Source organism: Vanacampus margaritifer, chromosome 16 (assembly GCF_051991255.1).
Source record: "Vanacampus margaritifer isolate UIUO_Vmar chromosome 16, RoL_Vmar_1.0, whole genome shotgun sequence".
NCBI lineage: Eukaryota > Metazoa > Chordata > Actinopteri > Syngnathiformes > Syngnathidae > Vanacampus > Vanacampus margaritifer.
Genome location: NC_135447.1, coordinates 14230417 through 14248379, shown reverse-complemented (window position 1 = coordinate 14248379; position 17963 = coordinate 14230417). Strand labels below are relative to the sequence as shown.

Sequence of the window (17963 nt, the reverse complement as noted above, 5' to 3'; positions counted from 1 at the left end):
GCAATTTGGCCCTCTGGGGGCCTCCGAGCGCTCCCCTGAAGGCGCGCTGCAGTGCCGCACCCAGCAGAGAAAGAGAGAGAGAGCGAGAGAGCGAGCGAGAGAGGTGGCTAGGTATGGAGAAGGGGGGTGGGGGGGGGCGCAAATCACGTCACATCTTTGTTACTCACCGGCCCAAGGGCAGCCACAAAAGGAGGCACGCTGTCCTCTCCGTCTCCGCCGCTTCCTGCGTCCAAGACGAGGGGGCAACGGGTGCAGTCCTATCTCTGCTCTCACACGCGCACAGAAAGACACACAAAAGCAATAGCAGCAAAAAATCAACATCATAATCAATTAAGAAAAAAAAAAGAAAGAAAAAGAAAATGAAAGTTGTCTGGTCTTCAGATGGCGCCCGCGACAGCTGTAGTCAGCCACATTCTCCCACTCGGCGCTTAGCTTCCTCCCGCTCTCTCGTGCGCACACTCACTCACTCCCTCACTCACACACACGAGCAGATGAACCCGTTCAACTCCCTCGCAGTGCCGCCTCTGCCGCTGCAGCGAGGAGAAATGAATGACTTCTCAGAACTCTCACATTTATCACAGGCGGTTCCTGTAAGAACTGGTTTCAGCCAATTAAGGGGGAAGTGAGTCGTACCGAGCTGTGTCATCACTGGTTGAAACCTGGCGGGGGGGGGTTGGCCCACGGGGGGGAGGGTGCTCCTGTAAGACGGCCCATATTAGGAAACCCTTTACAACATTTAGTACAAGTACAAGCTCACTACCGAACACCCTCCCTTCCCATTGTCATGGGGAAAAAAAAAACAGCGGCAAGAGGCTGCGGAGAATTCCCTCCAAGAGCGAATCATCGGCCCATCCCTGAGATGCAGTTAGGGATTAATAGCTAAACAAATATATCCTAAAAACATGCTCACATGATATACAGTACACCATCAATTACAACATCTCATCTTTTGATCATTTGCCGGCATCATCATCAAACATTCTATACGGCAAGTAGGCGTGGGCAGTCACGTCTCAAACGGTTGACTTTATAGCTGATAACTTTCTCTGGAGGAGGCAAGTCATTTCCGTTCCTTCCCACTTCCTCCAACACAAACACAAATGATTAACATCAGACGACTCAACTGTATTTATAGAACACACCAAAAAATAAAAAAACAGGTAATAATTTTTTTAATTTCACAGCAAACAAGTCACGAAGAATCAAAGCGGAAACTAGTGGAGGGAAAATTTAGCCTCCTTCAATTCCCTTCCCCCGACGTCAACAAATTCCTGGGATCCTCACACACAGAGGACGTAAGAAACTAAAACAAAAAATCACATAAGCCCAATGGAAATTTGAGCAAGGCTTTGCACAAATAACACAAAGATTCTAAAACAAGTGTGAAATACAACAGCTCGGCAAGGGAAAGCGGACCGCAAAGAACAAAGAGCCCGGGGAAGGCTTTTCAGAAATGGCGGGCGACTCATCGCCGACTCGATGAGCAACACTGAGTCACAAGCACGGCCATATTCACCAGTAACACCGCAAAAACGCTCAGTCTGAAAGTTGCTCATGCCCAAGGAGACAGGACCAAAAATGAGTTGGAACTTTTTTTTTGTGTGTGGGATATATACTTTGATCTTTGTGATGGATGAAAACAATGGGATTGGATGTTCATTACTTACCTGTGAGTAGGATTGACTGTTAACAAATGTTTGTGTATGCCATCAACTTGTTTCTTCCTAGTAAATACATATAATAAACAGCATTGATTAACACTGTAACTGTTGTAATAGTTTTTTTTAATGTCGGGTAAAACTTTGGAATTGCTGAGCAAAATTGAGCACGTGAGAGAAGAAATCCTGGTAGCAAAAAAAGCTTTTGGCAGTCATAAGATGTCATTTGGATACGAGCTATTTACAGCAGCTACTGATCAAATTAACAGCAGTTTTCTTTAAAATCCTGACCTATAAGTGACAATACAGGCGCAAAAACCTCCTGACGATGGCACTTCATAAAGATTGTGTGAAACATAACTGTAAGGCAAAAAAAAAGCGTGTCATTTTTTTTGTCAAACCTTTGTTGTAGCATTTCATATTCAAAATAAAAAAAGTCATTCTGTATAATTATGATCCATCATATATATAATAGAATCATGTATATAATATTTACATACAGCACATATTACTTTTTTTTAGTTTGTGTTGATATATTTTAAAATTCAGCAATCAAAATAAAAATCCTTGTAATATACATCAAATTATATTGAATTATTTCTGTTCTCAACCATATTGTATATAATCTCTATTTAAACATAAATGTGTGAACATGTGTTTTAAATTCCAATGTTAAATTTAAATTGTTAGCTTAATAGCACAATTGCCAAGCAATTTAAAAAATAAATAAATATATATATATATATATATATATATATACACTGTATATATAGTGCTTGCTAAAAATGGTGTGTTGTGTTTTTTTTCTCAGTCATCCAGGTTATGCTATTCCACAAAAGGTTAAATCGATTCTTCTTGTTTGCTGAATTGGTGTTCCAAAAATGTTCAAAAATGACATAAGCAATTGTGCTTTTAGGCTAACAGAATACTGAAGTAAAAAAAAAAACATTGACAGGTAATGATGGTACTGGCTGATATTATCATACACTTATTATATTTACTTATATGTTATATATGTATACAAGAATGTGTACTTGTATACTGTATTGTGTATGTAATATATGCAGTACTATGTACTACAACTAAAAAAAACTCTCCATTCCTTTGTTCAAGCTTGTGCTTTCTATTAGTAAATAACTTTTAAAAAAGGAACAAAAATAATGAATATGCAAAGTTAAAATACCACATTTTCCTTATGTAAAAAAAAAAAAGACATTGTATGGTACAAAAAAATAGCACAAAAAACACTGGACAGTTCAATTAAAACAAAATAAGCGTTCATAGACAAAAATATGACAAAATGTAAAATACATGTACACAGCTAAAATAAATAAATAAAATAAAAACACATTTTTTTCAATCGCAATTGCTTGAATGACATTGTTGAGTGTGCATGGCACGCAGACTTGTCAAATTTTGCACACGTTTGGAAAAAGGTTCCAATTGGGTCAGTTCATAAGCATCACCTGCACATACAGGAGGAGGTGATGCACATTTTTGAGCTCATCCCGAACATTTTCAATTGAATTTAGGTCAGGAATCTTCTCATCATCCTTTTGTTCATATTGAGCTAATTGTCATGCTGAAAAGTCAAATGCTTTTTAGCTGAAGTGTTTGAGAGACATTTGCTATTAAATCACATTTCTGGAGATTCTCCACCTTCAGGTTGAGGTACTTCAGGTTGACTGGAAGAAAAACAAGTCCAAAGTGTGATATTACTACCGTTCTATATAAATCCTTCCAAATTGTTCACTGTACCATTCATTGTGCATGGTAAATAAAAATCACAACAGGCTGACAATAATAAAAACATTCCTGAAATAACGTGTCTTAGATATCTAAATGTCATTTATCAGTGGACATTAAATACGGTCTTAAATGACACAAAAACTTGTTGTTGAAAAAGTCTATTTTATTTTACTGGAGCAGAGTGTTGCATAATTGTAAATAGACCTATTGGTTATATTTTCCACGCCACGTATGCAGTGCTGAATATGTCAAGTTTCACAAAATGCATCCCAAATAATGGCCATATCCCGGCACAGTTAAGACGAGGGATAGGCCATTGACTAAATTGTCTTTATATAAAAATAAACAAATAAATACAAATCTAACAATTACGATTTAAACACACACACACACACACACACACACACACACACACACACACACGCCGTTGTGTCATCCTGCAGGACTGCGTGGCTAAACTATACTTCCTCGACTTGGCTGTATATCCCGTTACATTGTGAACTAGTTTAGAGTGACTTGAGCAGCAGTAGGTTGATGTAAGCCCTGAATTTATCTTCAATTAAAAATTCAAGTGAATATCTTTACATTTGAAAATAGGGTAAGGAATTCAACCATATACTAAGGCTAAACAATTAATCGAATCGAATCGATATTGCAATACAGTAGAATACAGGATTTATTTTATACGTATATATGGATATTTTATTTATTTATATAGAGTTTTGCTGATGAATAATGAAATTAACTTTAATATTAAGTCATGGTTCATTTGTCTTTATTTGATCTTAAGCCTAACCTATAAGATCAAAACTTGTATGCACTGTATGATAAATCTGATATTGTTTATTGCAATACAAATTAATTTATGGCTTGTGTTTGTTAAGAAACACATAAATACTCACAGATTAAATTGCAATTGCCATATTGAGGAAATTCGCAATTAAAATATTTATAAAAAGTGTTCAGTCCTTGCGCACATTTGACTCATTTGGGTGCATATTCCAACGTAGCAATAATAATCTGAACTACTGACACAAAACACCCCTATTGTAAATCAAAAATAAAATGGGACTCCCTGATTGGCTGACAGGATGGGTGACCTGAAACCTTGACACACAGGTGACAGCCATTTTGGATTGTTCGCCCAGGACCAGTTTGTGTCATTTTTTCCCATTAAGCACTTTTGGGAATTCTGTTGACTATGTGAAAAATATGTAAGACGTAAAAGTCAGAACGGGTGCCTGCCACGTGACAGCAAAAGACGGTCAGATCAAGCTAAGCATCATTTATCGGATGTTTACCCTCTCTTGGTTAGCTTGTTTCGCCCCATTAACGCAGCAGTAAAAGCATAGTTTTATGTCCGACCACTGAATTCGATCCTCTTTCATTTGTACTACGCGCCTCTTGCTTTTCGTCTTAGATGTCGTATTTTTATACAGTTCAGAAGCTAATTTATCAAAGCTAAGCAAGCCATTTTCTTCCTCTGAGTTAATACTGAGTGTCTGAAATGGACATCAAACATAGACATTGACAAATTGACATTACAACTGGCAGACTTGTAAAAGGGATAACTTGTACATGTAAGTTTCAACAAAAGAGTTTTTAATAGAGAGGCTAACATTTATTTAATAAAAACTAAGGTTGGAGGTAAGTTACATGTGAATATTTTTAAAAGTTGCTTGAAGCTTTTAAGGGAAAATGTCATTCAGGTCAATTTCTGATTTACAAAAATAGCTTTGAATTGTTTTTGTTTTTGGTCCTATTGTTCATTTCATTGAATCACAAAAAAAGGCAAAACACATCAAATGTTTCTTAGAATCATTTGATGGAATACAAAAGATTTAAAGTAAAACAGACTCAGAATTTAATCCAAGTAACTGAAACCAACCTAGGTATATTATTTTGCAAAATTATTAACATTACTTTGTATTTTAAGTTGTAACAAACAGGCATTACGTTTATTTGATCAAAGACATTCAGTAGAATCATTCTCCGTTAAAATTATTGAGTGAAATGAAATGAATTAGTTTTTTGAAGTTTTCCAGTATTTTTAAAGTAAACTCAAGTAATCTGAGTGAGCAGTTAATGCCATCACAAATTTTGTAAACAATTATGTTACAAAATGTACCCATGATCGAGACTATCGGAGCCTTAAAGCATTTAACCTTTGTTATATCAATGAGGTTTTCTTTTCAGTCAAAACCCTTTTTCATCCGTGCCTTGCCTGTCGGGGATATACGTCTTACTTGATCAATAGGAACAAGAAGCCAACTTAAGGGGGGAAACCCCCTCGAGTCTCAACTTCCTGAAACCCGGACGTCGCCGAGAAGCTTTAATTGCTCGTCTCCCATTTTTTAATAAATGACCGTTTCCTGCTGCTGTTTGCAGAGCCTGCGCTTGTGTGTTGGATGCTTGGGCATCCTGTGTTTATTTTGTCAAAACTCAATTCCACAGGCCATGAGTCAGAGTTCACCTTTGACCCGTGTGCGCCTTGGGAAGGCTGCCACCTCGCATGGCATTCGCGCACACACACACACACACACACGCATGCCCTGACGTCCCAAGCAGGGGATGATAGAGAACAAGGGCTCACATGACAGCCTGGCCGGGTCCAACTGGTTACGACACCTTCACAACAACTAGCTTAGGCAACACTGTTACCCAACACTCCACAAGGCCACAGTTCACACCTAACATAACAGCACCCAACAACAAGACACTGAGATTTGGCAGAATGCAGACATGAGATCCCCCAAACTCTTAAAAAAAAAGAAGAAAAAAAAAAAAGCTTCACCATCTCCAATCTGGCCATGCTTGACTATTCCCGTTTATTTCACGTCAGGAAAATGATGAGTCACGTGCAATTGCAGTAGCATAATATCTGCGTGTTTTCCTCCATCACTTCAAGTGGGCTTTTTCCCAATGACCTCACTGCTAAAGCATTGAGAGCCCACTCCTGGATGGAGATCCCCCTGCCTGGAGTGTTTATCACATCCGTGTTCCACAGCCATCTCTGTATATACAAGCTCAGACGCATACTATCCTCTCGGGTACGAGCTCTGCTGCCAGGAAGTCAGGCGGCGGCAGACCTTTTATTCCTCCGTTCACATCTAAAATGACACCCAAAGGCAGGTGAAACACCCCCCAACCCTGAGCTTCAGGTTAGCATTTGTTGGTTCACAAGCATGGACTCATGGTTCGAGTCATTGACAAATGATTCTTGTAGTAGCTATAGAATGTTTACATGTAGTCAAGAACCCTTTTAAAAGGTGAATATTGTTTTGGAAGGCCATGTAAACGCCCAAAAACCCAAATATCCTCTTACCCCGCCGAGTAAGAGGATATTTGGGTTTTGGGGCGTTTACATTTAAAAACCTAAATAACACTCCGTCATAAAAACGCATACCAAGGTACTTCTTTTTTTCTTTTTTTTTCTGGAGAGCTCAGTATTGTTCATTCGGTAATTTTACCGATTTGACATGTCATCATCATTGCTCTCTCTCTTTTTTTAAATTTTAAATTTTTTTTATGTGGATGATTATGTGTGTGCGTGCGTGCGTGCGAGTGTATGTGTATGTGTATACAAGGTACTTCGTTTGAACGAGGTTTGTGTTCTGCTCATGTTCTATTTCACAAGAAATCTTGTTTTTTGTTTTTTAGTCCAGAAAAACAGAAGCGAGGGGGGGGGGGGGGGGGGGAATGGCGAAGCAATACACTTTTGGAGCCAGGAGGAAACTGTCTTGTTTATTAGTGTGGTGAGTGATATGAAAATAACGTCTTTTATCGAAAATAAGAAGCAGAAATGACGTCTATTTGCGTGATTATCGCCGTTTAAACGGGTGTCAATCTCATTACCATGTACTCTATACTCGTGCATGTAAACGGGTTCATCTGAATCTTTCAGAATTTTGACCATAACCCGAATATTGGCGGCATGTAAATGTAGTCACTGTGACTGGATTGCACCAACAAGGTTGAACTAAAACCAGATTAAATCATGGTTTAAATTTTAATTCTGTTGCACCAAATTTGGAAACCTAGTTTAAAATTAACAGATTAACAGACAGATTAAATTCAAACTTCTTTTTAAACCTCAGTTATTTTTTTTACTCTTAAACCATCTTTAGATTTACCAGTAATTCTTTTTTTTTTTTTTTCTAAGGAGAGCGCAGTATTGTTCATTCGATTTGACATCATCATTGCTCTCCTTTTTAAATTTTTTTTTTAAAAAAATAAATAAATAAATAAATAAAGAATTACTGGTAAATCTGTTGGACCAGAACTTTAAAATCAAGTTTAAACTGTGATCAAGAATTCCATTTAAACTGATACTTGGGAAGGTTTAACTTGGAGCAAAATAATGAAGTTCCTCGAAGAAAATTGAGAGAAAAGCTCAATTGTCTTGAATTTTATGACGAAGAGGAATTTTGAGTGAGATACTGCTTAACCAAGGAAACAGACTTGGAGCTTTACAGAAAGACTGGGCCAACTGTCAAAAATGGAAGTGACAGAAAAAAAAAACTGTACGACTAACTCCAACTTTTGTTTTTAAGTTTTTCCAACAAGCTTTAAGCCGCTTTTTTCTCTTTCACTCTGGTCGATATATGTTATAACTGTCAACCAGTTGCTGCCAAGCAGTAACTTTCTTTTTCACCGTGCTGTTGTCCATTTTCTTGTTTTCTATTGTTTGTTCATATTGTTCCATTAAGTTAGTCAGCAAGATTTTTCAAAGGAGGAAAATTTGAGCTTCTCTGCGGACCACCCCAAATTGGCTTTCTTTGTGGGTTGTTAATTTTTTGGGTTAAATAACTCAAAAAGCTGGGTCGGTTAATTTTTCACCCAATTCAATTGGCTTTGTGAATTATTAATTTTAGTCAAGTTAATTATTTTTTTTTGCTACCTAACAACAGTGTAAGATTGAATCAAATAAGCACCCGTTGAAACAGGCTCAGGAAACAAGTTTGGGGGGGGGGGGGGGTGTAGCCTATATAATTAATTGCATAATTATTCATTTTAATTTCAATATCCACAATTATCCTTGTTGATTTAAATCAGTTTAAACTCAGTTAAACATCAGCTAAACTGAGCTTTCCTAAACCAAGATGATTTTAAATAAGGACGGAACTCTGCTTAAGTTTAAAACTGGATTGAATCCTTTTGAACCTAGTTTTACTCTCTGACTAGAGCTAATCTTCTGTCTCTAAACCCAGCCTGTATGTTTTAATAAAACCTCTCTGTTGTGACATTGTTTTGCCTTGTATTCAAATGGACAACTAAATCCAGAAAGAAAATACCTGTGTTGTGTTATTCATTCTATTTGACCCAAATAGACAAGTGACAAACATGTTGTGAGATGGTACGAGACCGTGCAGCATCTAGACTGAGATTGGCTGCGAATGTAACCACAATGGTTACTATGAGCATACTGGTCAAAAGCCACAGAGAACTGTAGAGGTTGTTTTTTTTTTTTACCTTAAGATCTTTTAAAATACCAATTCTATTTGAGGAAAAACTGGGTACAATTACAAGTTCAGGTCAATTGCATTTATTCTATAGATTTTTTGCTAAGGTTGAAAAAATCCAAAAGGGAAGGATTTCACGTCATACTATAAATTTCAACAGGGTATCAATGTTATACAACAGCACTGATCTGAATCTAGCTAAAAAAATTATGAATGAACAAAAAATGAAACTCAACAGCAATGCTGTCCTACACTCTAAATGCATTTGGGTCAAATGAATAACCCACAAAACCACCCAAAATTGACTTTCTTTGTGGGTTGTTAATTAAATTTTACCCAATTTTTGGGGTTAAATAACTCAAAAAGCTGGGTCGGTTCATTTTTCACCCAATTCAATTGGGTTATTCAATTTGCCCAATAAGTTGGGTCAAATGAATAACTCACAAAACCACCCAAAATTGGCTTCTTTGTGGGTTGTTAATTAAATTTTACCCAATTTTTGGGGTTAAATAACTCAAAAAGCTGGGTCGGTTCATTTTTCACTCAATTCAATTGGGTTTATTCAATTTGCCCAATAAGTTGGGTCAAATGAATAACCCACAAAACAAGCAAAAAAAAAGAAAAAAAGATGGCTTTGTGAATTATTAATTTTAGTTATTTAGTTATTATTATTTAGTTTGACTTATACTACTGATTACTTAGTTAGTTTGCTTTTGTATTAAATAACTCTAAAAGTTGGGTCTTTCTTTTTTCTTTTACCAAATTCTGTTGGGTTATTCAATGAACCCAAAAAGTTGGCTCAAACGAATAACCCACAAAACAAAAAAAAAAAAAAAGATAAATAGATGGCTTTGTGGATTTTTTTATTTATTTTTTAATAACTCAAAAAGTTGGATCGGTCTATTCTTGACCCAATTTGGGTTATTTTTGGCCCAATCATTTTTAGAGTGTATAATAACACCCACGGCCACCACTTATATCATAAAATAAATAACATTAGTAAATAAAGTTTGGAAATAAATGTACAGTAGTTAAGCTTGGTCATAAGTATCTTGTATGGTTGTAATCGTTTTCCGGTTGATGCGTATCATGGAATATCCGTAACCCGGTAACAGAAAAAGTGTTTACGGTAACGGGTGAAAATGACCACTCCCTCCCTTTGTTGGGGATGGATGGGTGACAAACTATCTGTTTTGACTACAGCAGGGTGGGGAGGGTTTTGGATGGCTGACCGGCTAGCTGGCTTATGAGTCACAGCCTGTCTTGGGTGACTGCTCATACAGTGTACAGACACATGCTAATGGCAACTGATGAAACACTTAATGAGATTCATGGGATTTTTTTAACTGCCTAAATAAGTGTTTCCTGCATGTGACCGGCTCGGGGGGCAAAAAAATTAATAAATGGTGGTACTTCGCTAAAATACAACACGCTAGTTGTTGCCACGATGACTACATAGAACGGCATCATCGTTTCATTTGATGAGCAAGTAGCAAGGAAGACTGTTCAACCCAACACAGAAGCAGAAGAAAGGATGGTACAAATCTAGGAATGAAATGCTTCCCTATCAACGGACATGAAACACACATATGACCTCTCCCTTCTCTTTGTGTCCCTCTCTGACACTCACCAAAGCTACAATTACATTGGTGCCATTGTTCACTTTTTCAGAGTCTCTCAGTGCGTTGTTAAGTGTAGAACGAGTCCCCGAGTATGCGACAATACATCTTCCACGCGCGCCTGAGGTCCCCGACGGTGTAAAACGATAAGTGTCCCTCTTCAGTGGCCGAGTGTATATCACTGTGGCGAGACGAGTCATCCACACTCCATGCTACTGCACTTCCATCAAATAGTCTCACTGGACTGAAGAGGTGTGAACAATTTCTCACTCTTCTCATTAACTCATTCACTGCAATTGACGGCTATGGACGTCAAAAATTCATTTGAACTATTTCTTAGTTTAACAATTTTTTCCACTTTTGTTAACAAGAGTATGAAAACCTAGGAATAAAATGATTGTACATTTAGAACAGATTTAGAATTTGTGATTAATCGTGAGTTAACTATTGAAGTCATGCGATTAATTACAATTAAACAAAAAAAATCGACTGACGCCCCTAATTTTTTAATAATCTTTTATTAAAAAAAAAAAAGATTATTAAAAAAAAGTCTAGGATTTCATACTCTTGTTAACAAAAAGTTAAACTAATAGAAATAGTTAAAATGATTTTTGGACGTTTATAGGCGTCAATGGCAGTGAATGAGTTAAACGTGTTTCAAGAGTGACACTATACACCATCAGCTATGATTGAGCTACATGAAGCTCGGCTGTGGTTAGGCTAATGGTGAATGGGGTTCTATAAAAAAACTAAACAAAAAAAACTGATCAATGCCATCATTGTCAAGGTGCTTCTCAGGTGACCGACACTCCCAGTGACTAATAGGATTACAAATACTGCCTTCTTGCAGATTGGGTTAACCGAAAGCCTTGGCTCATATTTATAGAAGCCGTGACGGAGCAAAATATCAAACAAACATGCTTTAAAATGTGTAAATCTGTCGATGGGAAATTATTTACGCAGCTATCTTACTTTAGTTTAGAATACAAGCACGGGGGGGAAAAAAAGCTAAACTAAAAAGGCTAAAATGGACGTATGGTAGAATTATAATGTAACCACACAAATCTGGTTCATGTATGAGCAAGGTAACTTTACGGTGAATTTGGGTTAAAGTATGCATTAAAAATATGAACAACATTTTTCCTCTGGTAGTGCTACTATACCTGCATAAATGTAAATAAGTATAGTATGGTGAAAAACCCTGACTGGTTCGTTCCAATGGTTCTCATGAAGTGACTTCTTTATTTTATTCATTTATAAAAGAAAAACCAATGCAATATAATACAAATATTGTCAGATGTAGAATGAAATGGAGAAGAAAGAAAAAAAGTCTTACTTTATCTGCCCATCTTTTCTTCAGAATTCAGTGACAATTTTTTTTAAATTTAAAAACATAAACAAAAAAAATAGGAATGCATACACATAAGTTTTAGTTTTCAATTCACAATACGACAAAAAAATGACATTGGCATAATGATCAAACCTAATTACCTGTTTTTTTTGTTTTTTTAACAAGCTTCATTTACCATAGTTATTGTTTTAAATGTGATGTTTGACTTGAATTATTTGAATTCCTATACAGATTGTTCCATATATTGATTCATTTTACAGAAACGCAATGTTCCTTTCAGTCTAGTCCTGAATCTTTTTTTCCTTTTTTTTAAGATCTTACAACGCCGTATTAGGGCCACGTATAATTGTTGTTTTTTTTCAGCGGGGGGAATATTCCGAGAAAAAACTCGCAAATTAGCGACTTTTGCAAAGGTCTACACCTTGAGGATCAAGCATTTAGGTTAATTTTGTAAAATATATATTAACTTATACATTTATGTTTCCAGAATTATTATTTACACATTCATACATTGTGGTATTTTTTTTAATACAAGTAGTTAAGTTGATGTGTCGAATCTGCTACTCTAATTCATTCACTTGCTAGCTTGTATGCTAGCTTCTGATTGGTTAGTGTTAGTCAGCTGATAGGGGATCAGGAAGTGTTGTCGCTCTAGCTGCCGTGTATGACGAGTAAAGTTTGAGAATTAATCCGTCTCTATCCTGACTTTTCGTTTTATAAACAGTGTCCTACTAATCACCAACGAATCCTCACATTAGTCTATAGCTACGCTATGTGTATTTCTCGTAAATTTCAGAGTTTTTTTCTTACGAATTTGAAAAACTTAAAGTGGAATATTTGCGAATTTCTTCTCTGAATACCCCCCCCCCCCCTTCTGGGAAAAAAAAAATATATATATATCAAATGTTTTTTGAATATTGATTAGCAAAATTATTGTGAGCGTTCAGCGTATATAATTTGCAGAATACTATAATCTACCAATGCATGAAATTTCAAAAATTTTAAATGAAGATTGCTGGATCTCAAAGAATCTCTTTTTTGGCAATATAAGAATTGACTGAGTATATGTTTTGTAGACATTTCCCCATACTTCAATGCAGTAGAACAAACAAACATTTGAACAAACATGCCGTTTTTGGGTCTCCTGAAAAGTGATGATTTTGAAGGTAGGCTACAAGGTTTCGGCCCGACGCCAGCATTATGTTATATCCAACACAAATTATCATCCAAAATAACACCAAACCAAAAACTTGGTTTCTCTCACTCTATTAATTTCAATACCATCTATATTAATTTATTAATTCTCCTTCTGTGACTGAATATCACAAATACTATTTTTCCAAGATTTAACAATTATTTATATCAAACCCCATTTATATTCGTTTAAATTCTTCTTTAACCACATTCAACACCTGTATTATATCTAAAGTTAAATAATAAGTTAAATAAAGTAGCATCGTCCTCAAATAGAATGTTTTTGAGCAATTTGAATACACAAATTAGATCATTAATATCCAAAACTAGACAAAGTGCAATTTCTGCAGCTATTGCGAGGGAATGTTAAAAAGCTGAATGCTATTAACTGAATGTTAAGATTTGAATGCATGTGCTTATGAAGTAAATTGAAAGATAAATTACGTGAAAATTACAACTGTTTACTTGTAGTTAAATGACAAATGAATAAAAAGAAAACTTGAACTGCAATCTGTCTAAGGTGGGATTTAATCGTTTCAGAGAAATTATAATCCATATCCTGATATGATAGTCACTTGGTATCGAACCATCGAATGTACTAATATTTGGTGGGGTTTGAACTCTGGTTCTTCGTGGTGGCTCTCTGCATTGACCAAGCTTGACTTGTTCAAATTCATGGCTAATGGCGTATTCATTTTGAAATGTGTCATCTGATGCTGAAAGCTAACATTTAATCATTTCAATGAAATTATAATCCCCGATAAGAGGAGGAGAATAAAAATCATAATAACATAAACAATTTTGGCCCCAGGACCAATCCCTGAGGTTCTCCACAATGAATATAATGCAATACTGATTTTACATTCTGTATCCGCATAAATTGCTTTCTTTTATATATATATACCTGTATATATATATATATATATATATATATATATATATATATATATATATAACTTCCAACCCATTCAAGTTCAGCCCCTCTGATACCATATTTGCTCTTTTTTTCTTCTTTTTTTTTTAATCAAGTATGGCATGGTCAATGATATCAAAAGCCTTTTTGGGGACAACAATAATAAGTTTCCCATCTATCGCAGTGGATATTTCTTCCTTTAATTCTATAAGTGCCATTGATGTGGAGTGGATGGTTTTAAATCTGCACTGGCTATTGCTTAAACGATTGTGTTTGTGTATGAATTTGTCTAACATGATTACAAACAATTTGTCTAATAAGTTTGAAAACTTTGGACGCATTGGATACTGGTCTGTAGTTGGGAAAATCATGGTTATCTCCATTTTTATAAATTGGAATGGTTTTCACTATTTTAGCAGGTTTAAGTTTTTTATATAATTATTTTATTGTAAAAAAAAAAAGAAGAAAAAAAACCAGAACATAATGGCAATGAAAACTGTTGATGACATCCAGCTATATTTTTAAATGTTTTAAATGTTTCACCCTCACGCCTGCTGAAAGGCATTTGAAGAAAATCTGGAACGATCCAGCAGGATCCAGTAAGAAACTCATGCAACTCTCGCTGACCTGCCCTGACCCATAACTCTCCCCTGGTCTCCTTGCGAGCAGGGCTGCCTGCTGTGATCCCCTAATGCCAGCAGCCTTGTGAGGCAGGAACAGCCATCTGCAGGCCCATTGTGCTGGTAATGAACTCCCGCCTTAAAGATGGGCTCACATGGAAATGATTGCATTCTCATGGAGACGTGTAAGGTCCCCCCCCCCCGAGGTCCAGCACACCAGTTAATACCGGATAACCTTTTCACATCTCGGCTTCTCCTTTCTGCATGTCAATGGCGGTCTCCCCAAAGAGTATGCCAGTGATAGACCCACCTTGATGCAGGAGTCTGAAGGATTAGTCAAACACAATATACATGGATGATTGACTGAAGTCAATTCAAATGAGATACCAGATGAGATGAAAACGGCACCGATCTCTCTATGCATAGTAAAGTTCTGCTTCGTATATTTCTGGAAAGTTGCACTTAATAAGTGATGATTGCACCTGTCACTGTCGCATGCCGGTACAATGCCTTCGGAGACCATATATGTGTGTGAGTGTAAAAAAAAAAAAAAAAAAAGTACACTGGTTGCAGTCAATGTAAACTTTGCTGAAGAACAATATCAAGGTTAGCTTTTCATCAAAAGTTATAAAGTAATTTTACATAAATAGTTTTCGTCTGCATTTTTTTCAACACTATTCTTGAGGGCTGACCGATTAATTGAATCTAAATCGACATTGTAGTCAAATTGCAAATAACCCCCCCAACAACATTTCATATATTGTCTACTTACTGTAAATTCAAGCCTGAAGAAGCGTGTATGTATACTTGTTTGGTAGAATTTTGTGAAATTATCGTAGTTAATGCTTTAAAGTGTTATATTTTGTATGGATGTAGACCCAAATGCAGGGACGCAAGACGGCAGGTGTGTACTCCCAAAAAATTATTTAATAAAACAAAAAGGCAAACAAGATCCTTGATTTATCCAAAAACCACCAAATCAACAAATTCCAAAAACAACATTCAAAGTAAGAAACAAATAGCAACAAGACATGACAAGGAAAATGAACCAAAAAGGACTGAAACCAAGCAGGGAACTTATGCTGCATTCAAGGAAGGTGGGAAGTCAGACTTCTCTGACTTCAAACCAGGAAGTGTGCACAGGAACTCGGAGATCCGAGTTGTGAAGTTGGGGAAAAAAAGGACCTCGACATCGCCGATCCGACATTAATTAGGGAACATCCAGTCTTCTTAAATATCAAGGACATGATAAAAACTCCACAAACATTAAATTCATTTTGCCGAGGAAGTAACTGGTTAAATGATTAAGTGTTATAATCATTTAAGTGTTACACAAACATTGGCATCAGCAAGGATGAGATGAAAATATTTTCATAATTTTAATTCAATAGTTGTAAATATAAATTGAAACGATTCTGAATTGTCCTGAAGTACAATAAATCAGGTCTTTCATAAATGTAAGAAAATACTTTTAAATTCATGTGAACAGTAAATGTCAAGAAATCAGTAAAATACAAAATAAACTTTAAAATACATTTTTTTTTATAAATTTATGGTAAAAAGAGATATTAAAGTAATTGATTCATGGTATTATGAATCGATATCAGGCTCATAAAGGAAAATCAATTCAATATTGACTATTCAATTTCTAAAACCCATCCTTGAATGCAGCATTAAAAAACAAACAAACTGACGAGACAACGAGAGACACCTGGACAAGACACACGCGGCTGAGGGAGCTGATTGGATGACAGAAGGGAGCAGGATGACAAACACAGGTGGACATGATCAAACTTGACGAAGCAGACAATGACAACAGGGATTTTTGACGTTTATAGCTGTCAATGGCAGTGAATGAGTTAAGCACCAATACTTTGCAGTACATGTCCTGACTGTAGCAATGACTGCGCACGCACGGACGCTCATGAAGAGGAGACAAGTACCTTAGTCACAGGATGCAAGTCTGATCTGACGCACAGCTCCATCTACAACGGCCCCATCAGCAGAAAAAAGCCTTAAGAGGAATTTCTGTCACTTCAAAGCAAAATTATCTTTATTACTATCATGGCACTGATGACCCAAGATTTTTCCATGATTACTTTACATGTTGTACACAGGAGGTTTTGATTCCCATATGCTGTAAGTATGTAGACATGTGGCCATTATTAACTCATTCACTGCCATCAAAATTAATGTGAACTATTTCTATTAGTTTAACATTTTTTCCACTTTTGTTAACAAGAATATGAAAAACTAGAATTGTTTTATTGTACATTTAGAACATATAAAATGTATGATTAATCGTGAGTTAACTACTGAAGTCATGCGATTAATTACAATTTAAAAAAAACAATCGCCTGACGAGATTAAAGAAAAGAAAAGATTATTAAAAATTAGGAGCGTCCGGCGATTAATTTTTTTAATCGTAATTAATTGCATGACTTCACGAGTTAACTCACGATTAATCACACATTTTATATCTGTTCTAAATGTACAATAAATTCTAGGTTTTCATACTCTTGTTAACAAAAATAGAAAAAAATGTTAAACTAATAGAAATAGTTAAAATGCATATTTGACGTCTATACCCGTCAATGGCAGTGAATAAGTTAACACTGTCTGACACAAAGCAGTGATTGCGTGTGAGTGTAATTTACTTAAATATTGTGGGAATTGTGTATGAAAAATAAATAAAGAGTAGGTGAGCAATGACAGCTGGACCTTTTTATTTCAGTTTTTAATAAGTGGTCACGTCCACTATCAGCAGGCCAGCGGAGGCGCGAGAGACACTTGCCTTCAGCGCAACATCAAATCCTGGCTTATAAGAACAACGATATGAATGTTGGTTACTGGTTTGAAGTTAGTGTAGCTTTCAAACATCAACTGTGGCAAATTGTATGTTCAGGGGGAGATTACCAGAGTCATCGCTGGAATAATTGATTCTAAATTTAATACAACACAAATAAAATTAATTTAATTAATTAATTTAATCTAAATTGAAATATGAATTACTGTCAAATGAAAGGGGAGTGCTAGAAAACAAATGGTTAAAGTGTGTGTGTGTGTGTTTGGTCTTGTTTTTGTGACATAGTGGAGCCAACATTTTGGGATTTCACAGAGTTGTGGGGCCCACCCGTCCATGTGGGGCCATTTTGCTGGGCCCCACAAGTTTAGACCTCTTTTTGAGGGTCAAGACTTGGTTTTAGAGTTTAGGTTTGAATTGGGTTATGGTTGAGGTTGGGGTAAGGAATAGTGAGAGGCAATCATTTTTGATGGTTGGGGTTAAGGGAAGGGGCTAGGAAATGCATCATGTCAATGAGATGGCCCCACAAAGATAGTAAAACAAACCTGTGTGTGTGCATGCTCATGCGCAAGGTAGCCTGCAATCTGTACAAGG

At 36.2% G+C, this 17963-nt stretch overlaps 1 long non-coding RNA gene across 1 annotated transcript in view; it reads right to left on the bottom strand.

Moving 5' to 3' along the window:
• The window catches only part of LOC144036059 (uncharacterized), a 72811-nt gene that overhangs the window by 15809 nt on the left and 39039 nt on the right, over positions 1-17963 (bottom strand). Inside the window, exon 4 of the long non-coding RNA XR_013288565.1 lies at positions 168-263. This is a non-coding gene — a long non-coding RNA (uncharacterized LOC144036059). The remainder of the gene's footprint in view (positions 1-167; positions 264-17963) is intronic.